This window comes from Pelophylax lessonae (genome assembly GCF_965119305.1).
Source record: "Pelophylax lessonae genome assembly, chromosome: 9".
Classification (NCBI taxonomy): Eukaryota; Metazoa; Chordata; class Amphibia; order Anura; family Ranidae; genus Pelophylax; species Pelophylax lessonae.
Window position 1 is genome coordinate 260,558,971 of NC_138776.1, and position 16,466 is coordinate 260,575,436.

At 44.1% G+C, this 16,466-nt stretch overlaps 1 protein-coding gene and 1 pseudogene across 2 annotated transcripts in view; both read left to right on the plus strand.

The window, feature by feature from the left end:
- LOC309562722 overlaps positions 1 to 16,466 on the plus strand; it is a 169,081-nt pseudogene that overhangs the window by 121,862 nt on the left and 30,753 nt on the right. The window contains exon 2 of the transcript XR_014226225.1: positions 15,967 to 16,041. The product of XR_014226225.1 is annotated as an uncharacterized misc_RNA (transcript). The remainder of the gene's footprint in view (positions 1 to 15,966; positions 16,042 to 16,466) is intronic.
- Positions 1 to 16,466, plus strand: part of LOC309564419 (uncharacterized protein) — a gene marked incomplete at its 3' end in the record, with an annotated part of 909,898 nt that overhangs the window by 53,223 nt on the left and 840,209 nt on the right.

The following is a 16,466-nucleotide window of genomic DNA, read 5'->3' on the forward strand; positions in this document are numbered from 1 at the left end:
TCTTGGATATTTTTATTTTATTCATCCCTTTTGTCACATGTCTATATGGATTCTTCATGATTTCATTTATTATTGTCATTTTTGTATTTTTATGGGATTGATCTGATCACTTTGCACAATTTTTTCATATAGGATCCACTTTTTATCTAACATTTACAATCAGTTTTTTTCTGTGAGCGCTGCACTTTTCTTTGCTTATTGTTTAGCGTTTTATCTATTAACGCCCCTGACGACGTCAAACCTATGACGAAACGGGTTGGTTGGAGTCAGACGTGACGCAACCACGCCCCCAGAGCCGGCCTTCTGTGAATGTATGCGGGGACGCCGAAACACATTGATCTTCAACATTTATGGATACTTGTCTGTTCATGGCGTTTTACATGTGAGTGGAATAATTTGATTTTAATAAATATGTTTGTTTTTACGGTATCACTCTATGTCCCTATCATTTCCTTATACACATGTCCTCTGAATACCAGATTTTGAACTATTATAACTTGCATCGATCCGCAGCTGGCGAACCTCCTTGTATTACTAATTAAGCCTACTGAGGTCTATCCATTAAGTTGGGTGACCAATACTATCTGGTAAGCTGCTTTTTTGATATTGGGTGATCCTCCACGGGTGCCCCCTCCCCTCTCCTTCTTAATCAGCAACAGAAACGGAGTGGTAGTCATTTGCTGGGACTTGTGGTTCCTCTATTCAACACATCCTTTTTCTTCCTAATTAATTTATTTTTTTCTCTAAGATTGATTGTTTCTATATGGACTCATATGGACTTGTTATCATTATTTGATTATTCACTTATGATGGTGTCACTGTATAACCAACTATTTGATTGAGTTTAATATTTGGTTTTTATAATTTCACTTTAATATGTTTATTCTTTTATGATTTAAAACACATAATGTTTGGATAGCGCTACACATACTTGCATATTATCTATTGATCTGTATGAGCTGCTACTATATTTATAATTTTTATTCCTTTTTTTCACTTATTGAGCGCAGGTACTTTTATTTTTTATTCTTGCACATGCTTTTGTATGAATTGATTTGTTTCTGTCAATGCTACCATTATGATTTGCAATTGGTGTAGGTTGTGGTTGGTTTTGCACATGCTATTGCATACTGTGCTGTCCTATTGCTATACCCATCCTTGGTACTCACATTGCTGACCTTTGCTCCCTGTGGCGGCGGAGCGGTATGTGGAGGGCGGTGCAAACCGATTACTTAACACCTTGCAAAGGTAACAATGGCTCAGTAGCACTTTTTGTCTCTGAGGAGGAGGGTCCTCCCTCGAAACGCGTCAGCCTACACAGACATTTCCGGACACCAGCACGTCAACCAGCACAGGAGTGCCCTGGCTACTTTGGAGATGACCGGTTCCATTGTGTTACATTTACGCAATCATCATTTGTTTGTGCGTGCAATGTATGTTGGTTTTGGATTTTAATAAACCTTTTTAGTGGTAATGCACGAGGTTGGTTCGCCCCTTTCTTGTTTTGCTTATTTATCAACATGCAGACTTCCACTGAGAATGAGGGCGCTAGAGTGTTGCTGTTACTGGATCTCAGATGCTTATTTATCAACATGCAGACTTCCGCTGAGAATGAGGGCGCTAGAGTGTTGCTCTCACTGGATGCCGCTAAAGCCTTTACATTTCAAAAGCATTGTGCAGATAAACCCAAGTTAGAAAGCTGCTGGCAAAAACAATACTGATAGGATTGTAAACAGCATATAGAAACAGAAAATTGCTGCGCTAAAATAACAAAGATATAAAGTCTCACAAAGCCCCCGATGACGTGATCTTTCACGAAACCCGTTGGGCGGAGTGTATGCGCATGACGTTACCACGCCCGCTAACTCCACGAGGCTGTATGTTGCTTTCGGATATTATTAAACCTTTATAGTGGTAATGCACAAGGACGGTGCGTCCCTCTGTTGTTGTTGCTTATTTATCAACATGCAGACTCCCACTGAGAATGAGGGCGCTAGAGTGTTGCTGTCACTGGATGCCGCTAATGCCTTTAAATTTCAAAAGCATTGCGTAGATAAACCCAAGTTAGAAAGCTGCTGGCAAAAACAATACGGATAACATTGTAAACAGCATATAGAAAGAGAAAATTTTAGTTTGTGTATTTTGTAGTCCTGTGCCCAGCGCTCTGTGTATTATGCATTCCTGTGCCCAGCGTTCTGTGTATTATGTAGTCCTGTACCCAGCGCTATGTAGTCCTGTACCCAGCGCTCTGTGTATTATGCAGTCCTGTTCCCAGTGCTCTGTGTATTAAGCAGTCCTGTGCCTAGCGCTCTGTGTATTATGCAGTCATGTACCCAGTGCTCTGTGTATTATGTAGTCCTGTGCCCAGCGCTCTGTGTATTATGTAGTCCTGTGCCCAGCGCTCTGGGTATTATGTAGTCCTGTACCCAGCGCTCTGTGTATTATGCAGTCCTGTTCCCAGCACTCTGTATTATACAGTCCTGTGCCCAGCACTCTGTGTAGTATGCAGTCCTGTGCCCAGCACTCTGTATTATGCAGTCCTGTGCCCAGCGCTCTTTGTATTATGCGGTCCTGTGCCCAGCGCTGTGTGTATTATGCAGTCCTGTACCCAGGGCTCTGTATATTATGTAGTCTTGTACCCAGTGCTCTGTGTATTATGTAGTCCTGTACCCAGCGTTCTGTGTATTTTTCAGTCCTGTTCCCAGTGCTCTGTGTATTATGCAGTCCTGTGCCCAGCACTCTGTTGTATTATGCAGTCCTGTGCCCAGCGCTCTGTGTATTGTGCGGTCCTGGGCCCAGCACTCTGTGTATTATGCGGTCCTGTGCCATTTGCCAATAAAAAAAAAAATATATGTCCCCCCGGATTTCATTTTTTTTTTTTTTAATTTTTATTGGAATTTTAATTTAACAATTTCAACAATAACATTTACAATTATTTTTTACTTCATTGCTTGGTACATGTAACAACAGTTAGGAAAATTAAGAAAATTATGAAAATTACAGGAGTACAAGGGAACAGTTAAATGAGAGAGAAATACAATTAAATGTGAAAATCTACCGAATCTCTCAACCAGTCCAACGTAATTACCAGACTGAATATACAAGCACAGTACGAAAACAGAAAATTGTATCATACTTACCGTAATTTTCCTTTCCTGGTGCCTATCCATGGCAGCATACCAATGATAGAGCTCCGTCTCGATTCCTCCCTCAGGAACAGTGAATAGCTTAAATTAAAGACATCGCCCCTCCCCCAACATTCTACATAATATAGAAATACCGTAGGGTGGGAGCGTATGATGCCATGGATTGGCACCAGGAAAGGAAAATTACGGTAAGTATGATACAATTTTCCGTTTTCCTGGTGCCTCCATGGCAGCATACCAATGATAAATAACTAGCTTACACGGGTGGGTTGATGCTAACAGAAAAAAATTATTTATTTAGGCAATGCCATGGCTGCACGAACTGTGTTTCTTCCAAACTGTACAGTCGTAAGAGCCCCTGGGTCTATACGATAATGCTTGAGAAACGTGTGATAAGAGGACAAAGAAGCCGCCCTGCAGACCGTTTCCAAGGAAACGTTTGCCCTCACTGCCCATGGCGCTGAAACTGCCCTTGTTGAGTGTGCGCTCACATTAGGTGGAGGGGCCATGCCTCCCAGCTTGTAGGCTTTTTATATCAGCTTGACCACCCAGGCTGCCGAAGTCCTGCTGGATGCTTCTTTTCCTTTGTTTTTGCCCCATGGAATGATAGTCTTTCGGAGGACCTGAACCTCTCGGTCACCTCCAGGTAGATTTTGAGCACCTTGGCCACATCTAGATCGTGACAGGCTTCTGATTCTGAAAAGACTGGTAACACCCATGGTTCCGCTAGATGACCCGGGGTAGTTACCTTAGGGGTAAACCCTCTGAGGGGGCGAAGCTCCATTGTATCCGGGAAAAAAGAGATGTGTTCGTCCCCTATCCCCAGAGAATGGAGTTCTGAGATTCTTCTTCCAGACGTAATGGCCACTAGGAAGGCTGTCTTCAGGGATGGGTCCCAAACTGAGGCTTGTTCTGTAGGTGCAAAGGGGGGCCCGGATAGAACTTCCAGAACCAAAGTGAGATCCCACTTGGGAAAAGAGCGTCTCACAGTAAGACGCAACTTCAACACTTCTTTAAGAAATGTGATGACCAATGGGTTCTCTGCCCACCTGGTGTTAGTTGCTGCCGAAATCGCTGCTACTTGAACCTTAAGGGAGCTTAGGCTAAGACCCAAGTCGAATCCAGACTGAAGAAACTCCAATAAATTGGAAGCAGAGGGGGAGATAGGGTTGAAGCCCCCTTCTTCTGCGTGAGATATGAATTTGTCCCAGATCCTTCCATATATGGAATTTGTCGCTGGTTTTCTTGCATTAAGGAGGGTGGATATGACTCCCTGGGAACAACCTAGTGATTCAAACCGCCTCCTCTCAACCTCCATACTCGAAGTGCCAGTCTCTGAGGGTCTGGATGGATTAGACTGCCCTGGGACAGGAGCTGAGGAAATGGAGGAATTCTGATAGAGGAACCCATGCTGAGGTGCAGTGCCAGCGGAAACCAGGGTCTCTTCGGCCAGTAAGGAAGGATGGCCAGCACTTGTACTGACTCCTTCAGTAGTCTCAGAAGAAATCTCGAGATGAGTGGACGGGGTGGGTGCCGTCGAATCTCCATGGGCAGGATAGAGCATTGATTTCTTCTGCTTGAGGATGAGGAAGGAGAGAAAACAACCTCGGGAGCTTGGCATTCTCAGAGGTCGCAAAGAGGTCCACCTGTGTCGGGTCCCAGATAGTTGAACAATTTGGTGAAATATTTGAGGGTGAAGACTCCACTCATTGTTGTCCCCAAATTTCCTTGATAAGGAATCTGCCTCCATGTTCAGTCTGCCTGGGAGATACATTGCCCTGAGATCCTCCAGGTTTCTCTCTGCCCATATCATTATTGTCTCCACCTCCCTGAGAAGCGTCTTGCTGCGGGTGCCTCCCTGTCTCTGCAGATATGAGGCCGCCGCTGTGTTGTCCAGGTGTAACAGCACCCTCCGACCCTCGACTTGAGGGACTAGTGAAGTTAAAGCCAGGAACGCCGCTCTCATTTCTAGGATCTCGGACACCAAATCCTTGGCCGAAAAAGACCATCTGCCCTGAACCCTGTTTGCGCCGGACGTAATTATGGTCCATGAGTGGGGGCCTAGATAATGGGGATTGGAAGGATTTTCCGGAACTGTCCACCGCAGGCTTCTGCGCATGCGAGCTGTCATCAGAATTGTCTGAGTGAGGCATTTCCTTTTCCACTGAGATAGGAAGCCTGTCTGAAAATATCGGAGATGCCAGTATGACCACGGGACTAGAGAGATACATAAAGACATTGTACCTAGGAGGATCAGGCATTGTGAAGCCGTCAGATGATGTTTGCGCATGGTTTCGAACAGTCTTTGAAAAATGACCTTCCTCTTCGGTAGAAAGACCGTGCCTTGGGCTGTATTGAATAATGCCCCCAGGTAAATCATGTTCTGTGTTGGCGCCAGTTTACTTTTTTCGTAGTTTATCAGCCATCCTAGTTCCGCCAGAGACTGTAAAAGGATGTTTCTGTGGAGGATAAGCCCGTTAGGGTCCTCTGCCAACAGGAGAATATCGTTCAGGTAATGATAGACTCTCAATCCTTTTTCCCTGAGAGGGGCCAGAGCTGAGATCAGCACTTTGGTAAAGACTCTGGGAGTAGTGCAGAGGCCGAAAGGCAGAGCCTGGAATTGTAGGTGGATATGATTTACTGCAAATCTTAGGTACTTTTGGAAGGATGGAAGGGTAGGCACCCTGAAGGTCTATTGATATTAACCACTCTCCTGGCTGTATAGCTTGGATGATTGTGTGGAGAGACTCTATCTTGAAACTCTCGAGATGGATAAAACGGTTGAGGCCTTTTAAGTCTGCCTGTCTTTTTCACCACCAAGAACAGGGTGGAATAGAAGCCTGTGAATTGCTTCCCAGAGGGTACAGGTACCACTGCCTGCTGGAGTTGCAGTGATGCCACATACTGGGTTAGGGCTGTTGCTTTCTGTGGGGAGACTGGCAATTCTGTTCTTTCGAACGAAGCCTGAGGAGGTTGCTAAAAAAAAGTCCAGAAATGTCCGTGCTGAACGGTTGATAGAACCCATGGGTCCTGGCACTTGATGGCCCAGATCTGAGAAAAAGCCGAGCCCCAACTGGGAGCCCCTCGGCCCTCCTGATGTCAAAAGGATTTCGTCCCGTTTTGGGTGGTGGTGAGGGTCTTGTTTCTTTTGGCTCCCAAGAAGGAGGACTGCGTGCCCTTCCACGGTTTCTTATTGTCCCTAAACTGACGAGACTGCCTAAAGTCTCTGGCGTTAGACTGCCTGAACCTTGACAAATAGGCTCTTGACCTCCGAGCTCTCCTATCCTGGGGAAGCAGACCTGATTTTCTTCTGGTTACTCGGGAAATAGCTTTGTCCAGTCTTTCCCCGAATAAAGACTTGATATCAAATGGGATCTTGCACCAGCTCTGCTTAGAGGCTAGATCAGCCGTCCAGGGTTTTAACCATAAGGCCTGTTTTGCCATAACCGAGTGCAGCATTGACCGAGCCGAACACCGGATTGTTTCTGTGGCTGCCTCCCCTACGAAGTCTACAGCCAGTTTTAGTTCTTCTAGAGCTTTAATTATGTAATCTCGCAGGACATCCTGTCGTAGAGCCATCTCAATATTTTCCGTCCAGGATCTAATAGCATTGGACACTGAGGTTAGAGCAATAGCTGGTTTACAGGCCGCTCCTGCAGCCAGGTAACTTTTTTTAAGGTCTAGATCAATACGCCTATCTAGGGGGTCCTTAAAAGATGTTGAATCCTCCATAGGCAAGGTAATGTTTTTCGCCCATAGGAGCCGCTGAAGCATCGACCACCGGCATTAAATTGAGGTACTGAGAGTCAGACTCTGATAATGGGTACAATTTGTTTAGCCGTCCCAGGGACAGCTTTTTGTCCGGCTTGCTCCATACATCCTCAATAATTTCTTTAATTTCACCCATCAGAGGGAAGGTAATTTGCTTCCTTTTTAGAAAAGGAAAGTATGACTTGGATTTCTGTGGTGCTTCCGCCAATTCCTCCCAGGGAATGGCACTCTGAACTGCCTGAATAAAAGGCTGTACCAGGGCAAAACTGAAGCCTGACCGATCCGAATCCTCAAAGGACTCATCTTAAGGGTCTTCCTGAGATGAGCCTCTGGCCACTTGCTCTGAAGGAGGCAAAGGGTTACTGACCACTGATGGACCTGGTATATTGGGTCCTGTATCCTGCAGCCGAGACATTTGTGGAGCAGCTTGAGTGGGAATTGATGCCGCTAACTCTGAAAACGAATCCTTCATGGTTTGTTTTAGCAAGTCCACTACTTGCCGGCTTTCAAGATCTCGGTTTGCTGCATAGTCCCTGAAGCAGTCCTTACAGACCAGCTTATCTGGGAGTGGAACCGTGCCACATGTCCAACATTTCTTTCTCGATGAATGAGTGTGGGGTGAGGGAGAGCGATGGTATCTCTGTGACCTTGATCTGTCTGATGACCTATGGTGCGATGAACAAGATCTGCGGTCTGGGCTGTCGTCATTGTGCCATCTTGAAGACTTCCTAGACTTCTTCGAGGGCACAGGACTGTAACAGAAAAAAGGCCTGTCAGTCAATGGCACTCTTTTTTTTTTTTTTTTATATATACTTACGAAAAGATGGTCCCATACCTACTGTTCATAGGAGGATCTTGAGTACATGACGAACGACTCATGGTAGCGAATGGGCAGGAGGGTCAACTGTAGAGTAGAAAAGAAGCTAGTAATAAGGTTACACCATTAAATTATAGAGAGAAAGTAAGCGTATGGCAGTAGAGCTAATACCGTGCATAAGGAAGCGTAAGAGGCGGCCTGCAGGTCACAGCTGACTTGACTCGGTAGCACCCAGCCCAGAGTGAAGCCACCTTTTAACTAACACAAAGGGGGCGGGGAGGAAGCCATTTCCCCTCCCAACTCAACCCCCCTGTTGCACCTGTTAACCCTCTTTTTTTTTTTTTTTTTTTATGTGTACACATACAGTACATAGAGAAATGCATGGTTCCACCTTTACCTGGCAATCTTACAGCTATGCCTCACTAGAGTTTCAGAATAACTTCTTTTATCGGGATTCTATAAATATTAATAGTTTGTGTACCTATTCCTAGCAAGGGCAACATCTTTGTTTCTAAGCTGGCTGCCTAGCTGGGCGGCGCCGAAGAGGGAGGTGAAGCTGGGCGGGTAACTCGGGGGGGGGGGGGTTGACTGATTGAAGGACCCCCCTGAGGGTTTAGCTCAGCTGCAGGAGGATACCGACACTAGGGGAGGCAGGAGTAATGTCTCAGTGTCTGTTGTTTTGTTTGAAGTGTATCTCAGCAGATTGAAAGAATAGTTTTAAGAGTGCCTGGGATTCAAGTGGGCTGTCTGCCCTTGAAAAGATGGACCTTACAACAATTACTCAAGGGGTTTGACAGAGAGCGTAGCAGTAGTAGAAAAAAAAAAACACTGTTTTATCACAAAAAACATACATTAGTATAGTCGGCAGGATCCTCTGAGGTTATTTTCTACAAAATTATATCTAGTGAGGAATAATATTTTGCCTGTGGTTTCTTAGCCTTGGGGGAGTCTGGCTGCAAAATTTTGAGAATTGGCTACTTGCCAGGGGGGGGGGGGGGGGATATGTGATGTAAAGGACTTGTTGAACGTGGCAACAGCCTGGTAAAAAAAAAACGCAAAAGCTTTGCATTCTGAAGGATGGCTTGAAGAGACGATCAAGGTTGGAAATTGCATGATGTATGTATATCATAAAGTAGATTGTAATGCCAATTAGCCCCCGCCCTATAATGACGTCTGGAGCGATAAAGGGGAGGGTCCTTACTCTCCGCCTACTGCCCATTATCCTCACACCACTCCTACTCAAACACAACCCACAGGGACAGTTCCTGCAGACGGCCATCCTGGTGCAGTCATGTCTTCACTTCCTGCCCCGCCCAGTACAGTTCCTGCAGACGGCCATCTTGGTACACCAGGAAGGCCTAACAAAGGCCTATATCCAATTCTCCCTGTTTTAAACCAGGATGGTTCCTACCACACTCCCATCCTCCCCTTTTCACAGGTCCAATATACTGGTGATGGAGACGCATCTGACTCGGAAGACCAACCACAGGCGACAAGGGCACCCGCTGATTTAACCCCCAATCCAGCCCCGGACTCACAATTCCAAGGGCTTTGTCTGTTCTCACCCCAACACCAGTCCCGGTTACCAGAAGGGGCACCAATAAAGTATGTCACTTTTACCCCATCACAAGCAGTGACCTTAATGACAAGTCTGCCTGACCCAGAAAAACAACCAATGCCCTTCTATCGCAGGATAGTGCAAATACAACAAACTTATTCAGCTGCCTGGAAAGACTTGATCAGCCTATGCCAAATTAAAGCAGGACATGTCTTTTGGCCGGTCATGCAGGCGGCCTTCAATGAGGCCTGCCTGACAAGTGACACTTCCTATTCCTTAGGTGTGGAGTTCTGCACCCAACTCCACGACTGGGCAAAGGAGAAATTGTCGGATCAGACTACCACAATTCAAGATATAGTCCAAGATAAAGGGGAATCTTTGGAGAAGTATCATGCCAGACTCACACAGGCCTTTGATGATCTAGGCTTTTCTCATTATGAAAAGGCACATACACATATACTATCAACTGCTTTTGTCACAGGGCTCAGAGAGGATATCAGAAAAGGTCTGATGCTAAACCCCCTGAATACTGCTCTAAGAAGATGTCCGATCTACTGTTGGTTGCTAGAGATATAGAAAACCAAAAAGGGAAGAAGCCAACCCCCCCTAATGGTAGCACGTGATGATGATCACACCTACACTCGACCACCACCACTGCCTAGTAACAAGGACAGGATCACCTGCTATAGCTGTGGGAAGTAAGGACACTTCAAAAGAGAATGTAAAGCACCAAGACGTCACAGACAAGACAAGGATCCCCATGATGGACAACAACAACAATCACCACGCCCCAACTCTCGCTAGAAAATGGGCAAACCCATGTCACCCTGATGCATCAATCCTCATGCAACCACTCTATGGTGCTCTCAAGTCCGTGCCATTTACCCTGTCAAACGAGGCCCTGGACAATTTTATTCTGCTGAAGCAAGCAATATCCACAGCTCCTGCTTTGGGCCTTCCAGATTATGAGAAACTCTTCAAACTGCTTGTGTCGGGGGAGAAAGGCCACGCCACAGGGGTCCTGGCTCAGGAACATGGAGGATGGACTAGACCCATTGGGTACCATTCTTGCCGCTTAGACCCCCGTGGCTAGGGGTGGTCCTTCCTGTCTAAGAGCTTGCTGCCCAACCACTCCTAGACAAAACTTCAGACCTTGTCTTAGCACACCCCATGCTTCTTCTGGCACCGCATGACATTGCTGCCATGTTAAATCAGGTGCAACTCCAACACCTGTCCACGGCCAGACATCTACGGCTGCAAATCTCCCTTCTACTTCCTGACAACGTGACCCTCCAAAGGTGTCTCACTCTCAACCTGAGGGCAGAAACAAATCACAGCTCAAAGGCTGTCAGCTGAACAAAAAGACCCAGGGCGGACTGTGGTGATCCTAAGAAACTGGGTGCTCGCCAAAGGTCCGCAGCCTGGAAAGTCCATATATTGTAGAAAGAAAGCGGCACCTCCAGTAGTAGGAAACTTGAATTTATTGTAGAATTAAAGGCCCAACATCGAACATACAAGACAGACTTGATCAGCAGACGCGTTTCACACCATATGCTTAATCATTGCTGATTGTAATTAGATATGTGTCTTCCTTTATGGACTGGGGGAAATCACTTCATCCAATCAGAGAATAAAATCAAAGACGTTTCTCACACCCGGCTCCAATAAAAGAAAACACCTTCATCCAATTATAATGCTAAACATATACATGCAATGCTCTAATCTTTACAGATGTGTATATATATATACAAACAAATACATCTAAAGGATGTCTCCGTGAGCAGCATGTAGATTGCATATATATGAAAAATCTACAATGTTCAAAAGATAATCAAACAAACATTTTATCAAAAAATATGTAAAATCAATGAAAAAAGAAAGAAAAGAAAAAATCTTTCCACAAATTACCAACAAAACAAATAGATACATATATGCAGGAAATAATATAGCAAAAGAATACACATATGATGCGCATAGAAAGAAGGGGACTTATATGTTGTTAATATAACAATCAAGCACATCATATGTGTTAAAAAAAAACAAACAGCTAAACATTCACAACCCTTAAAAGCTAGACAAAAACATATAGGAACTATATATATATATATATATATATATATATATATATATATATATATATATATATTGTGGGGGATTCACTCAGTGGTAGGCGTGGATGACCCCTTGGGGGGTGCGTTTTCACAAGAAGATATCCGAGAAGTGGTTGCAAACAACAGTTTGGTTTATTAATGCAATTTTCTTCACCAGACTGCAAGCGTCAAAAACAGCAAAATAAAATAAAACACCAAAATAAATCCTTGCCTCTGTGGGCGGCTACCTTCTCACACTGGAACCTACCTAAGAAAGTCTGTCCTTAACCTACTGTTGGGCAGACTTGGCTGGTCATACAGCAGACTCTCAATAGTCCATGTTTTATCTCTTCACACAGCACATGTTCATTTAAGCTGTCCCTTTGTTTTTCTCTTCACATTGAACAGGTCCCTTTGTTTGTCTCTTCACATAGCAAACAGTTCATTTATTTCTTCCACGTAGAAATAGTTCATTTTCTCACCTTGAGAAGTCTTCACTCTTAATTAATTTCCCCTTCACACAGGAAATGTCCATTGGTTTCTTTCCACACAGAAATGATCCAAGACCTCACCTCGAGTAGTCTTCACACCTGTTACCCTCCTCAGCTTCACATCGCTTCCGGAGGTCTTCTCCCATGCTCACACAGCTTGTTGGGAGGCACACATCTGACTGACCTCCTCTCCCAGCCCACACGGCGACAGGAGGCAGCTTCCGGAGGCAGCAATCCTTAGACCTCCTTTGGACAAATTATAGAGGCCTTCATTTCCTCATTCTGAACAGCTGAAGTCTGTTCAACTTCCTGCTGGCTAGCTCTGCAGCTGACACCCTATAGTAATTGGTGAACTTTCCAATCCAGGTGCTAATGTATCTCCTGTCTGTGACTACATTCACAGATTTACCTGACTTCCTGTCACAATATATATATATATATATATATGTATACGCAAATCAATCTGTAAAGCAAGAGTTATCATGTCCATATTTATAATGTCTTAATGTTTTAATATTTTAATATTTCATACAAAGGGCGGCCTTTATAATATAGGAAAATGCAAAGGTGTTGGTGCCAGGCGCTACCACAAAAATGTGTATTGTGCGTTTTTAAAACGTAGAAATAAATGTGTACTGTGCGGTTTAAAACAATGCCTTTAAAATCATAACATCATAAAACTCGTGAAGATAAATATGTGCTGTGCGTTTTAAAACAATCGTTTTAAAATCATAACATCATAAAAGGTGCATATAGTGCATTCGATAAAACCATATAGTGTTGCCACTTGGGTTATACAAAGTGCTTTAGTGCTTGCTGTGAGCCAGTGCAACAAGTGCTCAGTAGAATACTGTTAGAATGGGAAAGTAAGCACCCGTGGATCACCACTGGGTGTAGTAGCTTACCGCACACCCTATGATGGGTAGATCGATTCTCCTCAGATGCTTATGATGGGTAGCTCGATTCTCCTCAGATGCTGTAATAGAAAAAAGCCTCCATTGCGTAGTATACAGTATGTAAGATGAAAACAAGTGTTGTATCCACTCACATTGTAGGAGTTCACTTTCAGCGTGCAGGGTCCGCCAGGCTGTGTCGCTTCTGCGTTCCACCGGTCTGAACCACCGCTACCGGAAGTGACGTACTGACGCAATAAACCATGCCCTACGCGTTTTGTCACTACGATGTCATCTGGAGGGTCACGCACAGGGTCACAGCAGTTTCAGTTACAGTCTGATGTGTTAACTAGTTATGTTACACGTTTGTCTAAAGAATTAACTAGTATCTATTCTCGAGTATTTTCCTCCATTCCAGATCCAGAGACAGACTCGGGAACCCACAGTCTTCAGCCAGGAGACTGGGTGTTAGTGAAGAAATTCACAAGGAAAAATTCACTTGATCCCCGATACGAAGGACCATTCCAGGTGCTGCTGACTACAGCTACATCAGTCAAGCTAGAAGGGAAAAGCACCTGGATACATGCCTCCCACTGCAAGAAAGACCAATCTCCTGAAGACAAGATTCTGCCGGCAGCACGATTGTGCTGTATATCCTTTTTCTAATAAGTTTGATAAAAGCTCAGCAGGTCATTATCACCAAAACAGGTACTCAACAAGCGGCCATCACTAAGACAAATGGTGTCACTACATTTTGGTACAATTCATCCAGCACACAAGTGGTTACGTTTACTTTTGATTTTTGTAGTATAATACCCAAATATTGCAACTGGTATAACTCAGGGTGGGCACTGCGGGCTTGTATGATGCCAAGCTATTTCGATCAGATATACATATGTTTAACGGATAAGTATTGGGGAAAGAACTGTGCACATTGGGAATCAGTGGGATGGAGTACCGGAGGAGGCTGGGGGTATGAACCACAGAGTGCCATGAATAGGAAAGATCACATGGGGAAACCCCTCCTTAAACGTATGACCATCTGCAAGTCAGGGTCCAGTAATGGCGGAAAAAGACTTGTCTTGAACATTGAGAATCCCAGCCCCGGAGATGCAGGACTTTATTGGTTGGGTAGGTACCCATCAAAGGGTCTACCTATAGAAAAATTTTACCTGAAAGACATGTATGCCGCATCAAAACCAATATCAAATCCCCTTAAACCTTCCATCACTACTATAAAAGATATGATAGCAATGGCAAACCCAACCTTTGAAGAGACAATGGCAGCTGAAACCGGGTTCTCTGACACTAATCTGTGGCTTGAGTGGATGAGATTCAATGCAAACAAACATAACAGAAGCAACTGCTATGTCTGTGGTACTGCCAGGGCATATTTAGGGACAGTCGCTCTTCATATCCCACAAGACAGTGAGGAATGTTTCCTCAGCCTGTACACTAATACGTTCCTAATGGGAACTATCTGTAAGTGGAATTGGTTACCGTGTACTAATGTTTATTTGGGATGAGACATTGTAACCAATTGATCTGAACTATAATGGAGATTTAGATATCACATTTCTTTAGGTAAGCAGAAGCTCTTGGGTTGTTTAACCAGAAGAAAATTACTTCTGACTAAACTAGTCACCTTAATATAAACAGGATGTGAGGTAACATATGTCCAGGAAGTGATATACAGACAGGAAGTGAGGTAACATATGACCAGGAAGTGATATACAGACAGGAAGTGAGGTAACATATGACCAGGAAGTGATATACAGACAGGAAGGGAGGTAAGATATCACCAGGAAGTGATATACAGACAGGAAGTAAGGTAAGATATCACCAGGAAGTGATATACAGACAGGAAGGGAGGTAACATTTGACCAGGAAGTGATATAAGGGTCTGTAAATGAAATTCCCGGTCAGAGGTGAGTCATGACGAAGTAGAGAGGAGACATTGCTGAAAGTGACTGCAGAGGAGGTAAAAATATATTAGTTTATATTTACACCCAGCAGAAGCTGCAGGGGAGAGGAGGGACTGCGGATAATGGCTGTACCATGGGAGCCTACTGGTGATGTCATGGCTCTCGCTCTCTCAATACCTTTGTTGCTAACCCCAAAGCTGGCTGAAAATAGGTAACTATATATATATCTTATTTTACACAGGTTAGGCTTTAGCTGGGATTCTACTTTAAACCTCACCCTGAAGATCGTCTACCTGCTAATTGGGAAGTTAAGGAGGATTCTGGGAGGATCACATGAAAATAGTGTTGTTTCAATGCAGAGTTTTCCTCTGATGAAACCTGGTGACAATATAACCATCACAGTGCCTGCATCCCATTCACTGAAACCCAAGAAGATTCTAGAAGTCACCAAGAAGATCATTGATCTGCTGACAGTAGAGGTGAGCGGTGCCGGGAATTCTGGGACATTATCCAGTAACATACAAAAGATTTGTCTGGGTGGTGACTGTATCATTGTGTGTGTGTCAGGTTCCTATAAGGTGTCAGGATTTCCCTTTTTTTTTCTGTGGAGAAGTGGGAGTATTTAGAAGGACACAAGGATCTCTACAGGGACGTCATGATGGAGAATCAGCCGCCCCTCACATCACTGGGTAAGAGGAGACTTTATTGTAAAGGAGAGAGCAGTACGGAGGGTCCACCTAGATACCCCATCATCTGATAAACACATAGAAACAATGTATTCAGTCAGTGTGTGTGTTTCCTACAGATGGATCCAGTAATGGAAACCCACCAGAGAGATGTCCCCGTCCTCTGTATTCCCGGGATTCCACACAGGAAGATCACACCATCCCTCACCATCATCAGGTAGGTGTATTTGAGCAGCTAGAACCCAAATACAATGTACAACTCTACGCTTTTGAGATAATTCTTCTATGTCATCTTCGTTTTTTCTTTTACAAATCTTTTCTATCATATTTGGGGTTTAGAGTGAAGAACTGAAAGACATCAAGGTTGAAGATGAAATTGAAGAGAAGCTTGGGGATCAGCAGTCTATGGAGGAGGGAGGTCCTCTCTATTCCCGGGATTCCACACAGGAAGATCACACCACCCCCCACCATCATCAGGTAGATGGCACTGAGGAATTATAACTCAAAAGTATTCTAAGCTAGGAGATTATATTTTTCTATGAAATCTCTTGCTCTATTTATTTATTTATCTTTCATCTTTGGGGTTTAGGGTGAGCGATTTCCCCCTCCTCTGTGTTCCTGGGATTCCATACAGAAGGATCACACCATCCCTCACCATGATCAGGTAGGTAGGAATGGACATCTAGACCTAAATATGTATTGTAAGCCATGAGATGATGTTATTCTATGTAATCTGTTGCTTTACTTCAACATCTGAAGTGCAGCCTTTGTTACCTACATCCCAAACCCCGTTTCTAGCTCCTTTGAGCACCCTACATTAATTTTTCAAATATATCTTTTATTTTATTTTTTTCAAACACAAAAAAACAATATTACAATACAAACCAATTATACAGAGTTGCGACTGTTACATACATAAGAGGTCATTCCAGTCCTAACACATCAACTGTATGTCTCTTCAAAGAGATCTCTTAAATTATTAGATCTATATATCTTTCCCATCATCTGTGATCGCTTCAAACATTAGGCTGATCTAATCTCAGTCTCTGGACACAAACCAAATAACAAGCGCCAAAAACACCCAAAAAA